This window comes from Odocoileus virginianus, chromosome 32 (genome assembly GCF_023699985.2).
Source record: "Odocoileus virginianus isolate 20LAN1187 ecotype Illinois chromosome 32, Ovbor_1.2, whole genome shotgun sequence".
Lineage (NCBI taxonomy): Eukaryota > Metazoa > Chordata > Mammalia > Artiodactyla > Cervidae > Odocoileus > Odocoileus virginianus.
Genome location: NC_069705.1, coordinates 8,004,541 through 8,026,445, shown reverse-complemented (window position 1 = coordinate 8,026,445; position 21,905 = coordinate 8,004,541).

Genomic DNA, 21,905 nt, shown 5'->3' with positions numbered 1-21,905 from the left:
AGGACTGATGCTGAAGCTCCAAAACTTTGGCCACCTGATGCGAAGAATTGACTCTTTGGAAAAGACCCTGATGCTGGGAAAGATTGAAGGCAGGAGAAGAAGAGGACGACAGAGGATGAGATGGTTGGATGGCATCACCGACTCAGTGGACATGAGTTTCAGTAAGCCTCAGGAGTTGGTGATGGACAAGGAGGCCTGGCGTGCTGCAGTCCATGGGGTGACAGTGAGCTGGACACAGCTGAGCGACTGAACTGAACTGAACTGAATAAAAATGCACAGTGTCAATGGGAAAAACATTCGAAATACTAGAGTATGGTGTCAAATGCTAATTTTGAAAATGCATATATTTAACCAAACATTTCCTTCTAATAGTTCTTATAAATTGCATGCAGTATTTAAAACACAATGATCTGAGGTATATAATGTAAAAGATACAAAATGTTTCTTCAGTTTCAAATTTTCTCATCATCATACAGAACTAATTATGACCGACAATTTCAGGAAAGAAATGAGTAGAACTACTGTATCTAATGCAGCAATTATGTGGCTTTTATGCTCACAGTTAAATTAATTAAAATTCAGTAGAAGTAAAACTTCAGTTTCCCAGTCCCACTGTGAAGTGTTTGATGGCCATGTGTGGCCAGCTGGCTATAGTATTAGTGTAGCTAGCAGAGCATTTCCTCGCCAGTGAAAGGTCTGTTGGGTAACACTCTTCTAAAAATTCATTTACAGTCTTGGGTACGTATGATTATTCTCCCTTGGGACTCATTTTTCTTTTTGTAGTTCTTTGTGATGTATTTTAGTTATTGTGTTTAGATTTTTGCTACTACTTTATAAAAATCTCATCTGGACACAGAAAAGCAAAATCGCTGGCTGTTACTATTGTAATCATGTGTTAATGAGATTGGTTTTCCTCAACCTGGAAGTTTTCAGAACTGATGCTCATAAGATAACCCCCCCCCCCAGGTCCTGCCTAGCAACCTTGACCGCATGTTCATCTCAGATGATCACTGACCATCCAGTGAAATCATTTCCACTCTGTTTTGAAATGTCTAAGAGGATCCATCCCTTACAAGGACTTGGGAAATGGCAATCAAGGGAGATTACTGGGGAGAAACTTAGAGGATTGGAGAAAAAAAAAAAGGTGAGAAACAATAAAATAATCATGGACTCCCACCTGTAACTCTAGGGCATCTTTGGAACTGGGCCTCCTGGTGTACTTTGTAAAAAGTGAAGGATGGAGTGTTGACTTCTGATGAATCCTAGAGTGATTCACAACCAGTGAATTCCAGTACTCCTATGAGATGCGTGAATCAATAAAGCCAGCAGCAAAACACAGGTTCCATTCATTCCTCTGACTTCTAGTTGCTCCTGATCTCTACTTATTCTTAGGTTGACTTGTCCTTTGGCAGACACCAGCAGTGTGTCCTGCTCACAGGCAGAACACCGGACCTCCCAAGTATCTCAAGATTGGCTGAAGAGACTCTCTATTCATGCCTAAAGGCTCACGTCTGCCTGCCTTTCAAAACTCATGATGTTGTGCCTACAGCTCAGTTTGGTTTTTATTTCATTTTATAATCTTAGCTTTGGTCTTTTTTTAAAGCCTAAATACAAAACAGAGTTTACTCCGTTTATGAATGCCCCTTCTCATCCATCAGCTACTACTCTGAAACACCTAGAACAGTGATTCACCCACAGTGAGAAGACAGACCAGCAGGTGATAACTGAGAAGACAGGTGATGGATGGATGAGGGCAGATATAAAAGACATGCATCTCCTGTGAACCATGACTGTGGGCTCTGGAACCCTGTGATTCCAATCAACAACTTTTCCAGCACCCACTACCCTTTCTTCTTCCCTCCGTGGAGCGGGGTCAAATGTGCTGAGGCTTCTTGTAGAGAAGTAGGTGGATATATGTCCTAGCAACCCCAGCCACTCAAGGCTAACATGTCATCTTAGGACAGAATGATATATAATATTATAAACCAGATCTCACTAATATCTTTACACTTAGGAAAAATAAGATCATTATCAGTAGTACTTACTGGATTCAACTATCCCATCATAGACGTGATGAGCCAATATAACCATGCAGCTGACAATGTTTATCTCTGGGCAAAGATTCTGAGGACAAACTTTCAGTGACTCAGGTTATTATCACTGAGGCGGCAAAAATAACCTCAAATGAAAATTTCCTACAATAAACGACTTAAATCCAATTAGACTAAACATTACCGGCTACATCAGGGCATTAATAATGAAGCATTTCATAGATAACAGGAAGCTTTGAAGTCCCTAACACCAATTGCTACAATTCACTTAGACATCTCATCTTTGCCAAAAAACGGAGCAGGGGCATTTTAGACTCTTTTGAATTTCTGACTTACAAACATATATGCCATTTCTTACAAGGAACACTATAAACTAGAATACAGTCTGTAATATTTAGTAGGTCAACTCCATTATATTCTAATGATTTATCATGGATTCTACACATTGAGTCAAAAGTTTTGTTACATGCATTTAATTTCTGGTTATCTTTATAACCAGAAATTATCTTTGTTCTCGATCCATCAAGAAGATCCACGCCAGTTGAGGATATAAGCCCATAGATCTGTGTGTGTGTGTGTGTCTGGCTGGATCACAGTGGACTTTCCTGGCTGCAGTGAGCCTGGACCACAGTGAAGTTGGCTGCAGTCCTCTAGGTTCTTGGTGCATTTACCAGAGAGGGAGGCAGACTTATGGTTTCATTTGAAGCAGATATTATACTTTGAAGCCACACATTAAGATCTTTAGGTTGACTCACAGACTGGCTGAAAGCGACAGTTTAAGTGTGTTTATTATAATTGTGGCTCCCCTGGTGACTCAGATAGTGAAGCATCTGCCTGCAACACAGGAGACCCGGGTTCGATCCCCGGGTTGGGAAGATCCCCTGGAAAAGGAAATGACTACCCACACCAGTACCCTTGCCTGGAATGTCCCATGGATAGAGAAGCCTGGTAGGCTACAGTTCACGATGTCGCAAAGAGTCGGACACGACTGAGCGACTTCACTTTCACTTTCATTATAACTGTAAAATAATGTGGTTTTAATAGACCAGTTTATCCATCCTTTGTCATGCTCAGCATAAAGAATGTAATCAACATTTCTAAAGGACTTCTAAAATTAAGCTGAAATTGTAAGCAGAGGCGCTAAGCCAAAGGCAGCCAGAAAACAGCTTAGGAGCTCTGCTGGTCCCTGTGGTTAGTTTTGTAAAGCAGTGAACCCAGCTTTCCCAAACCCGCATCAGTCAAGTAAATCTGAGAGTGAGTCTGATCACAGGTTCACGTGCTGAGGGGTGAAGGGGCGGGGGCCACTCTGAACGCAGGGGACAGGAGGGGAAAGCCGCCTGAGCACACGGAAAAGGGGCGGCCCCGTGGCCGGGAAGATGGCAGCGGCCACAGAGAGTCTGTCCGCAGCGTCTCGGAGAAGGCGCTGTCCCTCCGGACGAAGCGGTCTCAGGTGACGGGGCACTTCACAACGGAGCCCTTCCCTGCTGGCACAGACAGCTGAGAGCCTCTCTGCAGAGCCGCGCACTCCAGTGCTCGTGCCTGGAGGATCCCAAGGACAGAGGGGCTCGGCGGGGTCCCAAAGGGTCGGACACGACTGAGTGGGTAGCGCTTTCTTTAAAGTGGAGCAGACCCCAGGCTCCATCTCTCCTGATGACCAACGAGGACCTGATGTACGCCACACAGAGCTCTATCTAGGACTCTCTAATAACCTACATGGGAAGAGAATCTGAAAACAAACAGATACACGTGTGTGTGTAAACGATTCACTTTGCTGTACATCTGAGACGAACACAACAGTGTTAATCAACTGTACTCCAAAATAAAATTTCAAAATAAATAATAAATGAAATGGAGTAGAGATCCAAGATTTGTTCTAGAGTCAGGCTTATTTTACAAGAAAAATAAAAACAGGGTTTAATGGTCAACATTCTACACCACCACCCAAGTAGGAAAACACCCATGAGTCCAGGTGGATGTCCGCAATATAGGGATGATTGATATCCCTTGATATCCTATGTAGGTATCACATTTAATTTCTTTTCTCCCAGTTTTACTGAGAAATCATTGACATATAGCATTGTTAAGTTTAAGGTACACAGCATAAAGTTTGAGTTACATCCATCATGAAATGATGACCACGACAAACTTAGTGGACATCATCTCATACAGATACAAAATTAAAGAAAAAGAAAAAAACCTTTGTTTCCTTTGTAGTGAAGACTCGGGATTTAGTCTCTTAACTTTCATATATAGCATACAGCAGGATTCGTTATATTTATCATGTTGCCCGTTCCATTCCTAGTACTAAGTTGTCTTATAAGTACTTGGAAGTTTGTACCTTTTGACTAGAAGTCCTCAAATTTTAGACTAAGGAATTTCATCAAATGTAACTTAATTTTATGAGAAAGTTCATGCTGGGCTAAGTGAGCAGCAGTGTCTTAATGCTTTGCGGTAGTTAATCTGCCTGGAACACGGGAGACCTGGGTTGGAGAAGAGAATTGCTACCCACTCCGGCATTCTTGCCTGGAGAATCCCATGGACAGAGGAGCCTAGCGGGCTGCAGTCCATGGGGTCGCAGAGCATCAGACACGACTGAGCGACGAAGCGTACACACAGCTTCAGTAATTATTTAAAAACAGAACCCACAGGGAGCTGAATCAGCCTCCGAAGCTGCCCTCCGAGCTGCCTTGGGGCTGCTCTTCCCGCCCCGCTTCCTTTAAAGAGAGGGTGCGACCTGAACAGCCCTCTCTGGCTGAGGGCACCATGCTTCTAGAGGAGCTTCCAGCCAGGGGCGCCTGCTGACATCACTGCTCACGGCTGGACCACAGGTCCCTCCTCAGAGGGCCATCTGGGGAGCATGTCTCCATGCCCACTGCTGAGGATGAGCCGGGACCCCCCGATTTCCCTGGAATGACCAAAGACCTCGGGGTCCACATCCATGCCATAGATTCACTCAATTAGCCACAACTGGAGAGTCCCGCCCCCGGGCGTATTGTCCTGTGAGATCATAAAGGGTCACATGGTCAGATTTCCATTGCTTGCAGCAGACAGCATCCTGCTCAATACACTGAAATGCATGTCCAGGCTCTTGACTGTAACACACTTCAGGTCAAACTTCTTTAGCCTGACTTTGAACTCTTCAGGTGTAATTCCATGATTTACTTTTTGATTGTACTTGCTGCATCTGAGATGCTGCTTATTTTTGCAACTTTTTTTCCCTCGAAGAAGAGGCTCAGACCTCAGGCCAGGCTGTATGTGTGGGCTGGAGAAGAGAAGGAAGGCTGGGAACATTCCCAGTTGAAGGAGCTTGGGGTCAGAAGGAGCATCCTGCTCTTATTACGCGTGTAATAAGTATACAGAAGTGCCTGGGTTTATCAGTACCTTCGAAATGAGGCAAAGTGTATGTCCCCCCCTCCCCCTGCATGCAATTTAATTTTACTCACAGGTTAATCTAAGTCTAATAAAAATAAGTATTTTTTTTTAAACAAGTATTTAAGATCTAACTCCTCCATTGACTAGCACCTCAAACTTGAGCAAGTCCAGAATCTCACTAAGCCTCCATTTCCTCGTTTTTCTCCAGTTCTGAAAATGAGATGTGTAGGCTGGGTCACCTTGAGGGCTCCTTCCAACATTAAGATCCTACAGTTCTGTAAGCCATGTGTTCATTTCCACTCCCTGAAGTGCATTTTCAATAACAGCCACCAATGAGAACCATCCAGACACTTGCTGCTTCAATCTCCCCTTTCACCGATGTCACCTCCATGGAGCTGCAGGCACCAGGAGATCTGTCAGACAGCTCCGCCCGATGCAATGCCTACTCACGTCTGCTGTGTGCCAGCAGCCACGCAGCCCCGGGCACAGGGCAGAGGCAGCGGGAATGCCACCTGGGGTGTCTCTGTTCCAATAGGCTGGGAGCAGCGGGAATACCTTATTATGGAATCCTTTGGGAACCAACAGAAAGAGACTCCTGGGTATTTTTTTAAAGGGAGCCATAGTTCTTAACAATTCGCCTGGATCTAGGAAATACACTTCTATTTGTACTGATTTGATTTTTATGTATCTGTGTATTTGCATTTACTTACTTGGCTGTGTGGGGTCTCAGTTGTGCGTGCAGGATCTTCGCTGCGTCTCTTCCATGGGGCGCACGGCCTCTCCATTTGCAGCACGCAGCCCCAGTAGTTGTGGCTCATGGGCTTAGCTGCTCCAAGACATAAAGGGTCTCAGTTCCCGGACCAGGGATCGAACCCATGGCCCTGCACTGCAAGGGGGATTCCTGACCGCTGGGCCACCAGGGAAGTCCCCTCGATTTTTAAGTTAATGCCTTTCAAAGGAAGCTCTTACTTATCCACAATACACAAGGACTCTCTGCCCAGCCCCCAAAAGTACAATTGGTCCATGAGCACTTGGTTCCCGTGACAGACAACTCACCAAAGAATATGCCAAAATGGTCCAGACACTCAACTTCACAAACACTCGGGGAGATGCAAAGTACACGCAAACTACGATGCCACCACAAAGCTTTTAAAAATAGCTAAAATGAAAACTATTGACAATGCCAGTCGCGCTGGGCACTGGATCTCTTTAATGCTGCTGGGGGGAGTGGAAGCTGGAACAATCACTTTGGAAAACAGGCTGGCAGTTTCATTCATTTAAAACATATGCTTCCCTTATGTCTCAGCAATTCTCATCATTGGTATACATTCAAGAGAAATGAAGAGACAGATCCATGAAAAGATTTGTAAAAGTAGCTGATTGTAGATTTTTCCACAATCCAAGAGCTGGAAACAACTCTCAAATATCTCTTAGGAGGAGAAGAAATGAAGTACTGATACCTGGGTGAACTCAACGACATTATGGTGAGTAAGAAAAGCCAGATCCAAAATCATAGTGTATGATTCTCTTTACATAATGCTCATGAACAGACTCAACTTATGGTTATAAAAGAATAGCAGTTCCCTCTAGGTAGACAGAATAGTGAATGAAGGACAGGAGGGAGCTGCTTGGAAACATCCTGTATCTTGATCTGGGCGGCTCTTACACAAGGGCATACAGAGGTGAATGTCCACTGAACAGAAACGCAAGTCACCTCACACCCGTCAGAATGGCCACTGTCAAAAAGTGTGTAAACAGTAAATGCTGGAGGGGCCACAGAGAAAAGGGGCCTGGCCTACACGGCTGGTGGGAATGTAAACTGGTCAGCCACTTCGGGAAACAGTATGGAGGTTCCTCAAAAAGCTAAAAATAAGAGCTGCCGTGTGATCCAGTAAGCTCGCTGCTGAGCATATATCTGGACCAAACTGTACTGCAAAGGTACACGCACCCCTGTGTTCATAGCAGCACTGTTCACAATAGCCCAGACAGGGAAACAAGCTAAATGTCCATCAGCAGATGAACGGATGAAGAAGGTGTGGCATATATACACGTATATACACATCGCATGCTGAATGGAATACTACTCGGCCATAAAAAAGAACAAGATCCTGCCATTTGCAGCGACACGGATGAATGGAGATATCACAGTAAGTGAAGTAAGTCAGACAGAGAAAGACAAATACTATACGATATCATTCATATGTGGAATCTAAAAAGCAACACAAATGAATCCATATACAAAACAGAGACCAACACACAGACTTAGCAAATGAACTTACAGTTACCAAAAGGGAGAGGTGGCCAGGGGTAAATCAAGAGTCCAGCATTAAAAGATACAAATACTACTATAAATAAAACAGAGAGACAGCAAGAGCCTGCTGTGTGGCACAGGAAACTCTACTAAATATCTTGTGATAACCTATAATGGAAAAGGATTTGAAAATAGGGGTTGCAAGAGTTGGACACGACTTAGCAACTAAACCAGCACCACATGTATATATATACAGACACACCTATATACATATATATATAACTGAATCATTTTGCTGTACTGAAACTAACACAACATTGTAAATCAACTGTAGTTAATTAAAAATAAATACATAAAGACAAGAATATCACTGAGCCATACACATTCAACTTGGGCAATTTCTTCCACATAAATTATACTTCCATTTAAAAAATTCTCTGCTGCTCTCCATAGGGTAAGAAGGCGCTAGCTTTGTCTTCTTGTGTAAAGCCTATACTGAACATGCTGCTTCTCTTCTTGAAGCAATCTTCCCAAGAAAGCTGGATCCTGTTTTCTGCACCTACACAAAGTGGCAGCCGGAGTCCAGACTGAGTGCCATTTAACGGGAGGTAAGGCAATGCCTCATGTGAACGCCTTCCGTGCACACCCACTCTTCACGTGCACACACTGTGCACGTCATAATTTCACATTCAGGACCAGAACGAGGTGCTTACAAGGCAGGTACTGTTAACTGCATTTTCCAGGTGAGGAAACTGAAGCTCCCAGCAGTTCAGTAACCACCCCTGCTGAATACAGGTACTGCAGAGTAGGGCTCCCCCACTGTCTCAGATGGTAGAGTCTGCCTGCTCATGCGGGAGACCCCGGTTCAACCCCTGGCTCAGGAAGATCCCTGGAGGAGGACATGGCAACCATCCCAGTATTCTCGCCTGCAGGATCCCATGCACAGAGGAGCCTGCTGGGCTACAGTCCACGGGGTCGCAGAGAGTCAGACACAACTGAGGGACTAAGACACACTCTGCATTGTAAGACCTGGATGTTGAATAGTTTTATATGGATGCAACCTCTGATCTTTTTAACGCACCCTGAACTCCGGACACGGGAGAAGTGCTGGAGGCCATCTAACCCACCGGAGGAGCTATCCACCCATCTTCCTTTATGCTATTTTAAGGCTGGCTTCACTGGCCCCCTCTGGGTGCCAGTGGATCACAGTGTAAGCGCCTCAGGTGTGAAACAAAAGCTCCTGTGCGAGAAGTGAGGAGAAATTAATGAATCACCCATGCTCCTGCTGGCAAGGCACGGTCACCACACCTGTTCAGGGGGAAGTGAGCGACAAAGCGTGAACACACACTCGGGCATGCACACACACGATGATATAAATCACAGTCTTTATGAACGTGCTCCGGGTGGCTTCACGGGATATGCACCTTAATGTTAGAAATATGACAACATGATTTCTAACTGTAATTTCTAACTACAACTCTCATTTTTCTCCACTCCAGGCTGCCTTGCATTTGGGTCAAAGAATTTTCACGTCTAAAATTGTTTCAAAACAAACAGTTCCTTGGGGACGGATATCTGTGATTAAACCTGGCAACGGTCATGAACCGTGTGAGAAGGACACTGGATAATGCCGTGGATGCTGCAGATCCCCGTGCTCCTCCTGGTGCCTCTGCAACCACTTCTTAAAGGTTATTATTCAAAAGATATTGAGGCTCAGTGTAATTATAAACACAGAGTAATAAAAGCAAAACAGGCCGAATACCCAGTGTAATTTGAACATACCACGGCTGCTGAAATGTACGTGCTGGAAAACGCCTAATAAAAGGCTTGGATTTTTAAAGCAAAGTTTTTAATCTTTTGGTTATTATCTGATGCTTAGCAAAACCCAGTGGTAATAAAAGCCCAAATTGAGTGCTAACTTCTTGTGGCTTAAAAAAAGCACAACTATGATAACAAAATACACCCAAGCCTATCAAAAGCCTCCTGCAAAAACTAGAATCTCATGATACTTCAGTTCAGTTCAGTTCAGTCGCTCAGTCGTGCCCGACTCTTTGTGACCCCATGAATCGCAGCACACCAGGCCTCCCTGTCCATCACCAACTCCCAGTGTCTACTCAAACCCATGTCCATCGAGTCGGTGATGCCATCCAGCCATCTCATCCTCTGTCATCCCCTTCTCCTCCTGCCCCTTATCCCTCTCAGCATCAGGGTCTTTTCCAATGAGTCAACTCTTTGCATCAGGTGGCCAAAGTATTGGAGTTTCAGCTTCAGCATCAGTCCTTCCAATGAACACCCAGGACTGATCTCCTCTAGGATGGACTGGTTGGATCTCCTGGCAGCCCAAGGGACTCTCAAGAGTCTTCTCCAACACCATAGTTCAAAAGCATCAATTTTTCAGCACTCAGCTTTCTTTATAGCCCAACTCTCACATCTATACATGACCACTGGAAAAACCATAGCTTTGACTAGACAGACCTTTGTTGGCAAAGTAATGTCTCTGCTTTTTAATATGCTATCTAGGTTGGTCATAACTTTCCTTCCAAGGAGTAAGCGTCTTTTAATTTCATGGCTGCAATTACCATCTGCAGTGATTTTGGAGCCCCCAAAAATAAAGCCTGTCACTGTTTCCACTGTTTCCCCATCTATTTGCCATTAAGTGATGGGACCAGATGCCATGATCTGAGTTTTCTGAATGTTAAGCTTTAAGCCAACTTTTTCACTCTCCTCTTTCACTTTCATCAAGAGGCTTTTTAGTTCCTCTTCGCTTTCTGCCATAAGGGTGGTGTCATCTGCGTATCTGAAGTTATTGATATTTCTCCCAGCAATCTTGATTCCAGCTTGTGCTTCCTCCAGCCCAGCATTTCTCATGATGTACTCTGCATATAAGTTAAATAAGCAGGGTGTCAATATACAGCCTTGACATACTCCTTTTCCTATTTGGAACCAGTCTGTTGTTCCATGTCCAGTTCTAACTGTTGTAAAGATCATTACAATTCCTTTGAGCTAAAACTATGAATATGCACCAAACATATCTAAGAAAAATTGATCACTAAATTCTCTCATCAGACAGACAAATTCATGCACATCAACTGATAAAATCTAAATTCTAATCATTTCTTGGAAATGCTATGCAACTAACCTCTGTATATTTATCGTCTCAAAAAAAAAAAAAAAAAGATGCTCTGAAACTGCAGTTCAAGAAGTTACCAGATTTGTGAGCTTGAGCAAATCTCTTAACCTATGCTCCATTTTCTTATCTATCTAGCAGAAGTAATAGGAGAAAAGAAATTAAATATAGTCAAAGACAAATAAAATGGAATTTCCCAGCTGTGGGCTGCTAAGAAAAAGAATACTCTGTTTTGCCAAAAGCTGAGGATGTCATTTGCACAAAATAACTGAAATCAGCTCCCTGGTGAGTTGGTCAAGGCACTTCTGCACTTGAGGCAAAACAACATTTTCTTTTTCTGAACAGAGCTTTCATCCCCTAGGATCAGCTTATCTTTGAAGTCCCAGGCACTGATCACTTTAGGGAACATCAGCCAAACAAGGGACCACCTACCCTTAAAAACAAACCAGGAGATTCAAATAAATTACCAATCTGTCTTTCACACTGTGACCTTCCACTTGGAATGTTACATTTTTTTGTACCATATTTTAAAGAGACATTATTTACAGCTGACTAGAGTCTGATGAAGTAAACTGCAGGTTTCCAAATTCCTTCCAAGAGTCCATTCTTCCAAAAACTCTAGAGAAATCTAGCCATCCCAGTGTGCCTAGAGGAAACACAGAGTGCCCGCTAGTTAATAACAAACAATATTTTACTACCTGGTCTCCTTCCCTCTTTTAAACCGCATCTTTGGCAGTTACTGTTCAACACCTTTCCCATCTGTCAGCCACCGTGGGGTTTTGTCCTCTTTAGAGGGATCTCAACCGGTCCCTCCTACTTAAATCATGTCTAAACTCATGATTACATGAGAACGCTTGTCTCTGAACACAAACACACCACTTTCTGCAGATAGAAGCAGTCACCCACACAAAGACAAAGACGTTAATATAAGTCAGCTACACCGGGCTGGCCTGGCTCCTGAAAATTACAGGAACAGTGTGTGTGCTAGGAGGAACACTGGGCATCGCAGACATCCATTTCCTAGCCGTTTGGCACTTTGCATCACTCCCAGATCAGCGACTCCTCAAGGACAGGCTGAAACCAAGCCTCAGCACTCCTCTCCCTGCAAACAGATCCCCATACCTGCGGAGGCTGGGCTGGTGGAACATGCTTACTGAAGCTGTGAATGTCGGGGTACCTTCCAAATGTCAGTCTCTTATCTGCATGACCAGAAATATCAAAAGCTTGATGAAATACAGGTGATTCTTCTTTTCTCTTTACCATCTAGAACCACTGCCTGCATATGGTGATAAGAAGGTAGCCACTCTGGTGATTGGTTTGCATTTTTATTGGTTAGTTCTCAAGATGGCCCAAGAACACACATCCTGTAAGCAGGCCAATGGGGGTAAACTGCTTCAGGGTGTGAGTCGCCAGCACATAACTAAACAGCATATGTGTAGTTGATTTCATCCGAGACACTCAGCATTTCTGTAGTACCTGGGCTTTTGCACTGGATGTTTATAGAATGGACAGTGGGGAACAGATCTTTTGCTGGTCGAGAGACCTGGATGGAGCCTTCACATGGGTCAGGAATTTTCTGATATCATATCACAAGATAGTGGAAGAGAAATGCTATACTCCCCCCAGATCACTAGATTTGTTTCCTACTGCTGCTGTGACAGGTTATCGTAAATTTAGTGGCTTGAAACAACACAAACACACGATCTTGCAGTTCTGAAAGACAGAAGTCCAAAATCGGTCTCTGCGGTCTAGAATCAGGGTGTCAGTGCAGCTGATCCTCCTGGAGGCTCTGGGGGTGGGGGTGGGGTCTCCCTCAACCTGCCCAGGCTTCTAGGGAGTTCTAGCCATCATACTGTCCTCCCCACCATCCTCAGATCACCTCCCCTCTCTGTGCCTGCCTCCCGCCTCCCTCTTGTAAAGACCCTTCAGGATAGTCCAGGAAAATCCAGGTCTCTCCCATCTCAGGATCCTCAATATCTGTGAAGCCCCTTCTACCACGTAAGGCAGAACAGTCACTAGTTGATGGCATTAGGATGTGCAGTGGTTCCTGGGCCGTTATTCTGTCATCCACAGGCACCAACCAAGCAACGTCCATTTTTTTTTTTTTTTTAATGAACTGAGAAATGTTTCATATTTCCTTATTTTTCTAAATTATTTTTGGCCACACCCCATGGCATGCAAAACTTTCCTGACGAGGGATCGAATCCACACCTCCTGCATTGAAAGTGTGGAGTCCCAACCACTGGACCACCAGGGAAAGTCCATTTTAAATGTTTTTGTTAACTGAGTGGCTGGTCGAGCCTGGAAGGTTCCAGTAGCTCCCCTCACCCCTCTCCAAACTGCACGTGAGTTTAGGAGAAAACTAATTTACAAAATGGAAAAATGATTTGCACAGTAGACAAAACTCTCTGGACTTGTCACATACACAGCATGACAGAGAAGCATGGACTTTAATGGCTTTGCATTTATTTAATGGGTAACTATGATTCTAAATTCACATTTCTCGGGGTGTGAGTGAGGGCAACTGTTCTCTTATGTTTAACAGTCATGCGGGAGCTTTTTTCTGTCCTTTGCCCACTTTACTCTTCAATTGTTTGTCTTTTTTGCTATTAAATTACATGTACTTTTTATATGTTCTTTAAAAAAAATTTACTTATTTCGCTGCACTGGCTCTTAGTTGTGGAATGCAGGATCTAGTTCCCTGACCAGGGATTGAACCCGGGGCCTCCACATTGGGAGCGTGGAGTCAGCCACCAGACCACGAGGGAAGCCCTTATTTGTCCTTAATATCGAGCTCATCCTGTTATATATGTTGTGGATATCTCTTTTTAGTCTATAAATCACTTTTATTTACAATATTTTATAATACAAATTTAAATATTACATTGATTAAAATTTTAAAGTTTTTTCCCTATAATATGTGTTTGTATATTTTCTTTAACAAATCCTTTCCACATTTAAGTTACAAAAATATTTTCCTATGTTGTCTTTGGAAAATCGGGGAGTATTTTTGTTTTAAAAATTATAACAATCATCTTTTTATATGATACTGAATAGTGACCTACTTTTATTTTTGCTGGGAAGCCAGACAAATTTTCCAACACCATTTCACCAGACAGTCGTCATGTAATAATTTGAACACCACCTCTCTTCTGTACAATTTGTCACATATTCTTGGAACTGTTTTGCATTTTTATATAATGTTCTGTTAACCTTGTCAATATTTAACAGATAGAGCACTATATTAATCACTTTATCTTTTTAAAAAATGGCTTTAATATGGTAGGACTTCTCTTTTCTTTCTGTTTTTCTACATAAGAATTATCTCAACTATCATTGGAAATTCTATAATCCATATTAATTTTTAAATGACTTTGTTAAGTTCTTTGAAAACACTGTTAAAATTTCACTGGTGTTATGATGAAATTGTACATTAGCTTGAAGTGAAATTAGCTTGACAAAGTGACAAACACAACTAATCTCTCAACTTATCTCTTATATATCTTTCAATAAACTTTAAAATTTTCTTCACAAGGCCTTAAGAATATTACTCAGATTGATTTCTTGATATTTTGCAATTTGCTGCTATTTTGCTTTTGTGATTGATTTTCCACATTACTCTCTGGAACTGGCTGTTCTCAGGTGTGTGTGAACACCACTCCCCTGTATGTTGATTCCTCGATAGTCTGACTAGCAAGTTTCTCGGATTATGCTGTAGACCTTTTTAATCTATAAATAATGGTAATGTATCTCTTTATTTTAAAGAAGCTTTTTATTTCTTGTCCCTTATTGCATCAGCTGTGATTACCAACAGACTGAACAGTGGGATAACGGCAGGCATCACCCTATTGTCTCCAATTCTAACTGGATGCTTCCAGTTTTAGATCAGGGCTTCCCAGGTGGTTCCAGTGGTAAAGAACGCCCCTGCCAATGCAGGAGACACAAGAGCTGTAGGTTCGATCCCTGGGCTGGGAAGATCTCCTGGGGTAGGAAATGGCAACCCTCTCCTGCACGCTTACTTGGAAAATGCCACGGACAGAGGAGCCGGGTGGGCTACCGTCTGTGAGGCCACAGAGTCGGACATTACTGAGTGAACACACACACGAACACTGGTGAATAGACTGCGTTAGTGTTCAATGCGGACCGTCTGCACCAGGGGATAAACTCTCCCTGCTAAACCGAAACCTGAAGCCGAGCAGCACCCTGGGGGTCTCCCGGGCACTAACCCTTCCTGGGTCCCCTGCGTTTTCTTTGCAGGAAACAGACCTCGTCCCTCCTCTCTGACCTTCCCTGAGTCCCAGAGGGCCCACTGGAACAGTCACCGATCCTGGAGGGGGGCGAGCGGGAAACAGCGAAGGCGCGCTCAGGAAACACCACCAGTGACAACGGGGGTGCTGGTTTCTCAAGGAATACACGGAATAGGACCTCAGTGCTACAGCCGGGGCTGAGCCCCACCCAGGAGCAGGACCATAACCTCCGGCTGAGCACCGGGTTCCCGGAGCCGCGCTGTGCTTGCATCGCCCTGATCTCAGCCAATCAAAAGACAGCCACACCCCTGAAGGCCACACCCCCTGAAGGCCACACCCCCTGAAGGCCCCGCCCCACACCCTACCTATAAAGTCTCCCCCTCCGAACCCACCGGGGAGCTTGCGGGTCCCAGCATGAGCCACCTGTTCTTGTCTGGCCTCGGAATAAACCTTTCTCTGCTCCAAACTGACATTTCATTTTGGCAACAACACGCCTCTTTTGTATAATGTTAGACAGAGGAGCTGGAGAAGGCCATGGCACCCCACTCCAGCACTCTTGCCTGGAAAATCCCATGGACGGAGGAGCCTGGTGGGCTGCAGTCCATGGGGTCGCTACAAGTCGGACACGACTGAGCAACGTCACTTTCACTTTTCACTTTCATGCATTGAAGGAGGAAATTGAAGAATCCCACGGATGGGGGAGCCTGGTGGGCTGCCGTCTATGGGGTCGCACAGTCGGACACGACTGAAGAGACTTAGCGGCAGCAGCCGCCGCAGACAGAGGAGCCTGGCCAGGCACAGTCCCTGCGGTCACAGAGAGGCAGACACGACTGGGTGACTAACTCACAAGCACAGACTTTGTTACGTTTCACTTAAACAGTTTGCAACTGCATTCACAAATGAGACGTCCTGAAATGATTCCTTCCTTTACAATCTTTGCCAGTTTTTGATGTTGACATCGTTTTACATCATTTAAACAAAGTGCCTTGAAACTAAAATTGATTGAAAGAAAAGAAAGTGTGCTCAGTCGTGTCTGATACTCTGTGATCCCCTGGGCTATAACCCACCAGGCTCCTCTGTCCATGGCATTTTCCAGGCAAGAGTACTGGAGTGGGTTTCCACTTCTGCAGGTGACCTTCCCAACCCAGGGACTGAACCCAGGCCTCCTGCACTGCAAGCAGATTCTTGCATTCTGATACCATTTGAGCCACCAGGGAAGCTGACTGAACCTTCATTAATCTTTTTACTTGGGGATGGAGGACAAGGAGAGGGAGAAGGAAGGGACAGGAAGCTTGACCAAGTCAGTGACTCTCCAGCATTTTGACCCCACGGATATTTTCCATGTTCATAAACTACTAAAGACCTCAATGGACAGGGAGGCCTGGCATGCTGCAATTCGTGGGGTCGCAAAGAGTCGGACATGACTGAGCAACTGAACTGAGCTGAACTAAAAGACCTCAGAGAGTTTCTGTTCTATTGGTTACATCTATGAATATTTACCATGTTGACTGCAGTAAGGGAATATCATTTACATAACACTAGTTCTCTGGAATTTGTTGAGAGTCCTTTTGTGATCTTACCATAAATAAGTTTATGCAAGTTGGAAGATACATTTTATGCACATTAATTTAACTTTATAAATTCTGTGCTTCCATTATGTTACATTCTTACAAACACTGTTGTCTCTTTTTATAGTCTTTATCTATATGTTTTGAAAGGGCTGTGCTGAATTCTCCCAAAGTGTAATAATTTTTATTTTATGGTTCGTGAATCTTGCTGAGGTTGTTAAAAGTATAAAAGTCTTGAGAGTTATATATTCTTAGTACACTGTTTTTCTAACACCAAGTGATGTTCCTCTTTATCTGTTTTATATTTTGGTTCCTAAGTACTTAACATTTCAGTCTTTTATTTTCAAAACTTCTCTAGCCTTAGATTTTAGGTATCAGTCTTATCAAGTGTATGTGGCTTAGCTTTCGTTTTAATCCTATCTAAAAACTCTCTTCATTTCAGTAAATGAATTTAATCAATTTACAGTTATTGTATGACCAAGCAGGACCCTCTGGGGTCTTCCTGGAATAGACCCTTCCTCCTTACCCTCTGCTTTAACTGCTTTCTGAAGTACCTAATTAATAGTATCTGATGTACATTTCCTGAGTTGTTCCACAGATGCACAAGCCTCCACTAAATGGAAGATGTCAGCTACTTGAGGATCACAAGCACACGGCCCCGGGCCTCTGGAGCCTGAGGGTTGATAATGTTAACTCTTGGGACACCAGTTAGTTACCTCACCATCTACCAGTCAGAGAACTGAGCACTATCTGATCACATACCCTGGAACTCCCCCGTCATCTGACCTTTAAAAATGCTTTGCTGAAACCCACCTGGGGAGTTCAGGGGTGTGAGCAGTGGCTGCCCTGGATTCCCTGCTTCTTTCCCTGCAGTAAACGCTGCATTTCTTTCACCACAACCCAAGTGTCATTAGACTGGCTTCACGCACACGGGGGAGCAGACCCAAGTTTGGTCCAGTAACAATTATACTGCCGATTTACCCAGCCTTGACCCCATCTCCGAGGCGGGCCTTGGCCCCTGTGATATGCACACACGTGCCAGTGGACTGTCTCCTGAGCAAATATCTTCTCATGCTCCTATCTTTTTTTGTTTAATATCCAAATTGCTATAACATATTTACCTCTCAATACAATACTTTTATGTGATGCTTATGTAGAATAAAATTTCTGTGTGCATATGCACAGAACAACAGAATCCTTTTAGCAAAACTTTATATGGGAAATTTCTTGAGCTATGTTCTGAATACATGAAATACCCAGTCACTGTTTGAAGACTCACATGGACACACAAGCTTCCCGTCGTCCCACTGGAAGACGGGAAGCTTAGCCATTTTGGACCAGACTCCCCTGCCCAGGAGGCTTTGAGGCTTGCCCTAAGGGCATTAACCCCTCATGGACATGTTTCCATGTGCAAGAGAAGCTGTCAGTGTGTGAGGCTCTGCCTTCCCTGCATGCAGGTGAAAACAGATGGACTGAAGGGGCCGACTGCAGGGCATCGGTGATGTCTGTTACAGCCTTGAGTCTCATTCCCGGCTGTCCTATCCCTGTGAAAAGTCATCATGCTGTCTATTCTTCAGCAAAAATCTTGACTTAAGTATCTCTGTAGGAAATGTATGAACTATTAACAGGGTGTCATTTCAGAAAAAGGATAAAAACGGAGATACCTTACGTTAAGACTGAAACTTTGCCCAACTATTCTGGCTGGAGTTTCAAGATGACCCAATCTGCTTCAGCTTGCCTCACCAACAACAGCATCTCACAATTCCTGATATGACATCAGTGTTTTGGCGATAGGGAGAACGATGCTAGCCAGGCGGTTCAGCTTAGGCTTACACACATAGTTACTCATTTGGTCAGCTACTCACTTGTTTACTGAGTATTTACTGAACTCCTAGTTGTTTAAGGACTGTGCATGCTTCTGGTGATAAAATGACAATCAAGTTCTTCCTCAGCCTTCAAGGAGCTCATAGACCAGGAAGGAGAATAGATATGCGGTCAATTTAAGTGTGACAGAGAGGGTCAAGAAAACAGAAGTGTAAGTAAAGTTCCATGAGCATCAGTTTGGTCCAAGAAGTTTGGGAAAGGCATTGAAGACACATTCAAAGTAGCCAAATTTTTGTACCCATGTTTTCTTAGGTCAGTATCACAAGGCAGTCGATACAAAAAGCAAAAATAAACAAATAGGACCTAATCAAACTTGCAAGCTTGTGTAAAGCAAAGGAAATCACACAAAACAGGAAAAGTCAATCAACAGAAAAGGAGAAAATACTTGAAACTGTGCAATCCACAAGAGCTTAATTTCCAAAATGTACAAACAGCTCATACAACAACAAAACAACCCAATCAAAAAACAGGCAGATCTAAACAGATATTTCTCCAAAGAAGACATACAGATGGCTAACAGGCACATGAAAAGATGCTCAAAATTGAAAATTATTAGAGAAATCCAAATCAAAATTACAATGAGGTACCACCTCACACCAGTCAGAAAGGCCATCAGTAAAAAATTTACAAATAACAAACGCTGGAGGGGGAGTGGAGAAAAGACAACCCTCCTACACCGTTGGTGGGAACATAAGCTGGTGCAGCCACCGTGGGAAACAGTCTGGAGGTTCCTCAGAAACGAAAAACAGAAAGAATGTATGATCCAGCAATCCCACTCCTGGACATACGCCCAGACGAAACTACAATTCAAAAAGATACATTCACCCTTATGTACACAACAGCACTATTCACAGCACCAAGACTTGGAAGCAACTTAAATGTTCATCCACAAATGAATGAGTAAAGAAGATGTGATACACATGTACAATGGAATACTACTCAGCCATAGAAAAGGAGGAATAATGCCCTTCGCAGCAGCGTGGATGGACCTGGAGAAGATCATGCTGAGTGAAGCAAGTCAGAGAAACACTTATGATATCCCTTTTATGTGGAATCTAAACTATGACAGAAATGAACTTATCTATGAAATGGAAACACACTCACAGACACAGAGAACAGACTTGTGGCTGCCGAGCGGGAAGGAGGGTGGGGGGTGTGAACTGGGATTTGGGGTCAGCAGATGCAGTATTATGTACGGGATGGCTAAACAGCAAGGCCCTACTACAGAGCACGGGGAGTTATACTCCCCATCCTGTGATACGCCATCAGGGAAAAGAACATAAGAGAGAGTCATATATATATGTTCAATCAAAATATATATATATTTAATATATATATTCAATCTATATATATATTCAATCTATACATTCAACCATGTATATATATTCAATATATATATCACTTGACTGTACAGCAATTAACCCACCACTGTAAATCAACTATACTTCAATAAAATAAATTTTTGAAAATTAAAAAATAAAGCTGAAGTAGGATTCTGATGCGCCGAAAGACAGAGCCGAGACAGATGAGGCCAGCGGCGTGAGGCCGCGCCCCGCGCCGGGTGACATGGCCCCCAGTGGCAGCGGCCAAGCTCAGGCTGGTGAGGAGAGGAAGGAGCTGCTGTGACTGCTGGTGTCATTGGCAGGGACCTGTAATTGTGCGCTACTGTGCTGAGAGTCTATTCTGTAGTAAGGAAAACAGAAATGGTGTTTCAATGAGGAAATGACATCCACAAACCAGAGTTTTCGGAAATTGAGACTTCAACTGGAGGATGAGTTGGAGTGAGAAGAATGAGGTCAGTGGAGGAGCTTCAAAAGGCTTCCAGGGACTGTGTGTTTAGGAGAGCTTAGACCTGTTATCTCTATAAATGTTTAAGTTTCACCACTAGGGGCACAGTCATGGCCCCAGGCAGGCAGGCAAGGAGCTATGCTAGCAATATGCACCTTTGTTATACAAATAAAGGAAGATACAGCCCTCTCTGGAAATCTAAAATATATCTACAGAGGTGAGATGAGGCAAAGAAGCACGATTTAAACAACCCCATTACAAAATTAAGTAAAACAATAAAGGAGGAAATGAGCACATAAAACAGAGGTGAATGTGTAAGGAACAGATAAGGGTGTTTTATTGGCTAAGCTACTGAATTAGCAAAAAAAGAAAACCCCGCTCTTGCGAGGGAAAAGTCACTCAATGCACAGCTTTGTTTTACTAAAAAAGGGCAGGGGTGAAAAGTCGTGTACAACAGATCCAAGAGGACCGGAAGCACAGGCCCCTCCCTGGAATTTCAGAGAGGTCCAATCTGCATGTGTAAAGGATGCAGAAGAAATAACAACCCAAAACGCAAACATTTCCTTGTGAAAAGCGGTTAAACTTCCAATAAATAAAGCTGTCGTCCAAGGAGTAAATTTACAAGGGGATGGAAGGACTCTACGGGCAAAGAGGCTGCTTAACAAAATCTCAGAAGCAACACAGACACACACACAAACGGCTTGTATATTCAAGAGAGATTTACTGAGCACCTTCTAGGGGTGCAGATACAGTGATGAATAAAACATATAAATCCCTGCTCTCATGAAACAATTATTCTCATCCTTCCAATCAGTCTGTTCTTTCTCTTACTTTTAATTTTTTTAAGTCTTTTTTTTTTTTTTTTTTTTTTTGCTATGGACCAGTTTTTTTTTTAAGTCTGTTTTGAATTTGTTAGAATATTGCTTCTGTTCCATGTTTTGCCTTTTTGGCCGTGAGGCGTGTGGGATCTTGGTTCCCCAAGCAGGGATCGAACCTGCACCCTCTGTGTTGGAAGAAGTCTCAACCACTGGACCACCAGGGAAGTCTCCCAACGATGTTCTGAAACACAAATCCTTTCTCACTCCTCCTGCTTAACCCCCTCAGAGGTGTCCAAGCATGAATTCTGTGGAGGAAGAAAATGTGCCACCTCAAAATTGTAACACATAATTTCCAGCTGCAAATCATCAAGACCCAAGGGGCTCAAAAAGAACCTCTGGCTCCTGCCTTAGCTGTCTGAAGAATTTAGATAGAGCATCTCCCACAGGAGCACAGCTGTTGTTGGGGATAATCTGCAGTGAACACGGGCTAGTGTGAAGCTCTGGGTCCTCCTGTCTCTGCCGGGCCACCAAATATTTGTCTACCTCACATTTGCTCTTTCATCTTCCTGTAAATTGCCTTCCTCGACCTTTGAAGTCCCAAACCAATACCCTCAACATCCTCATTTGTCTTTAGCCAAGATGCTATTTAAAGGGAGAGTTTCAGCCATTTCAGCAAGTCACTGTTTTCCTGCATCTTCCTCTTGTGTATGCATGTTATAAATTTTGTCTGATTTTCTCTTGTTATCTGTCTCATGTCAGTTTAATTCTTAGAGCAGCCAGAATAGCCTAGAAGGGTAGA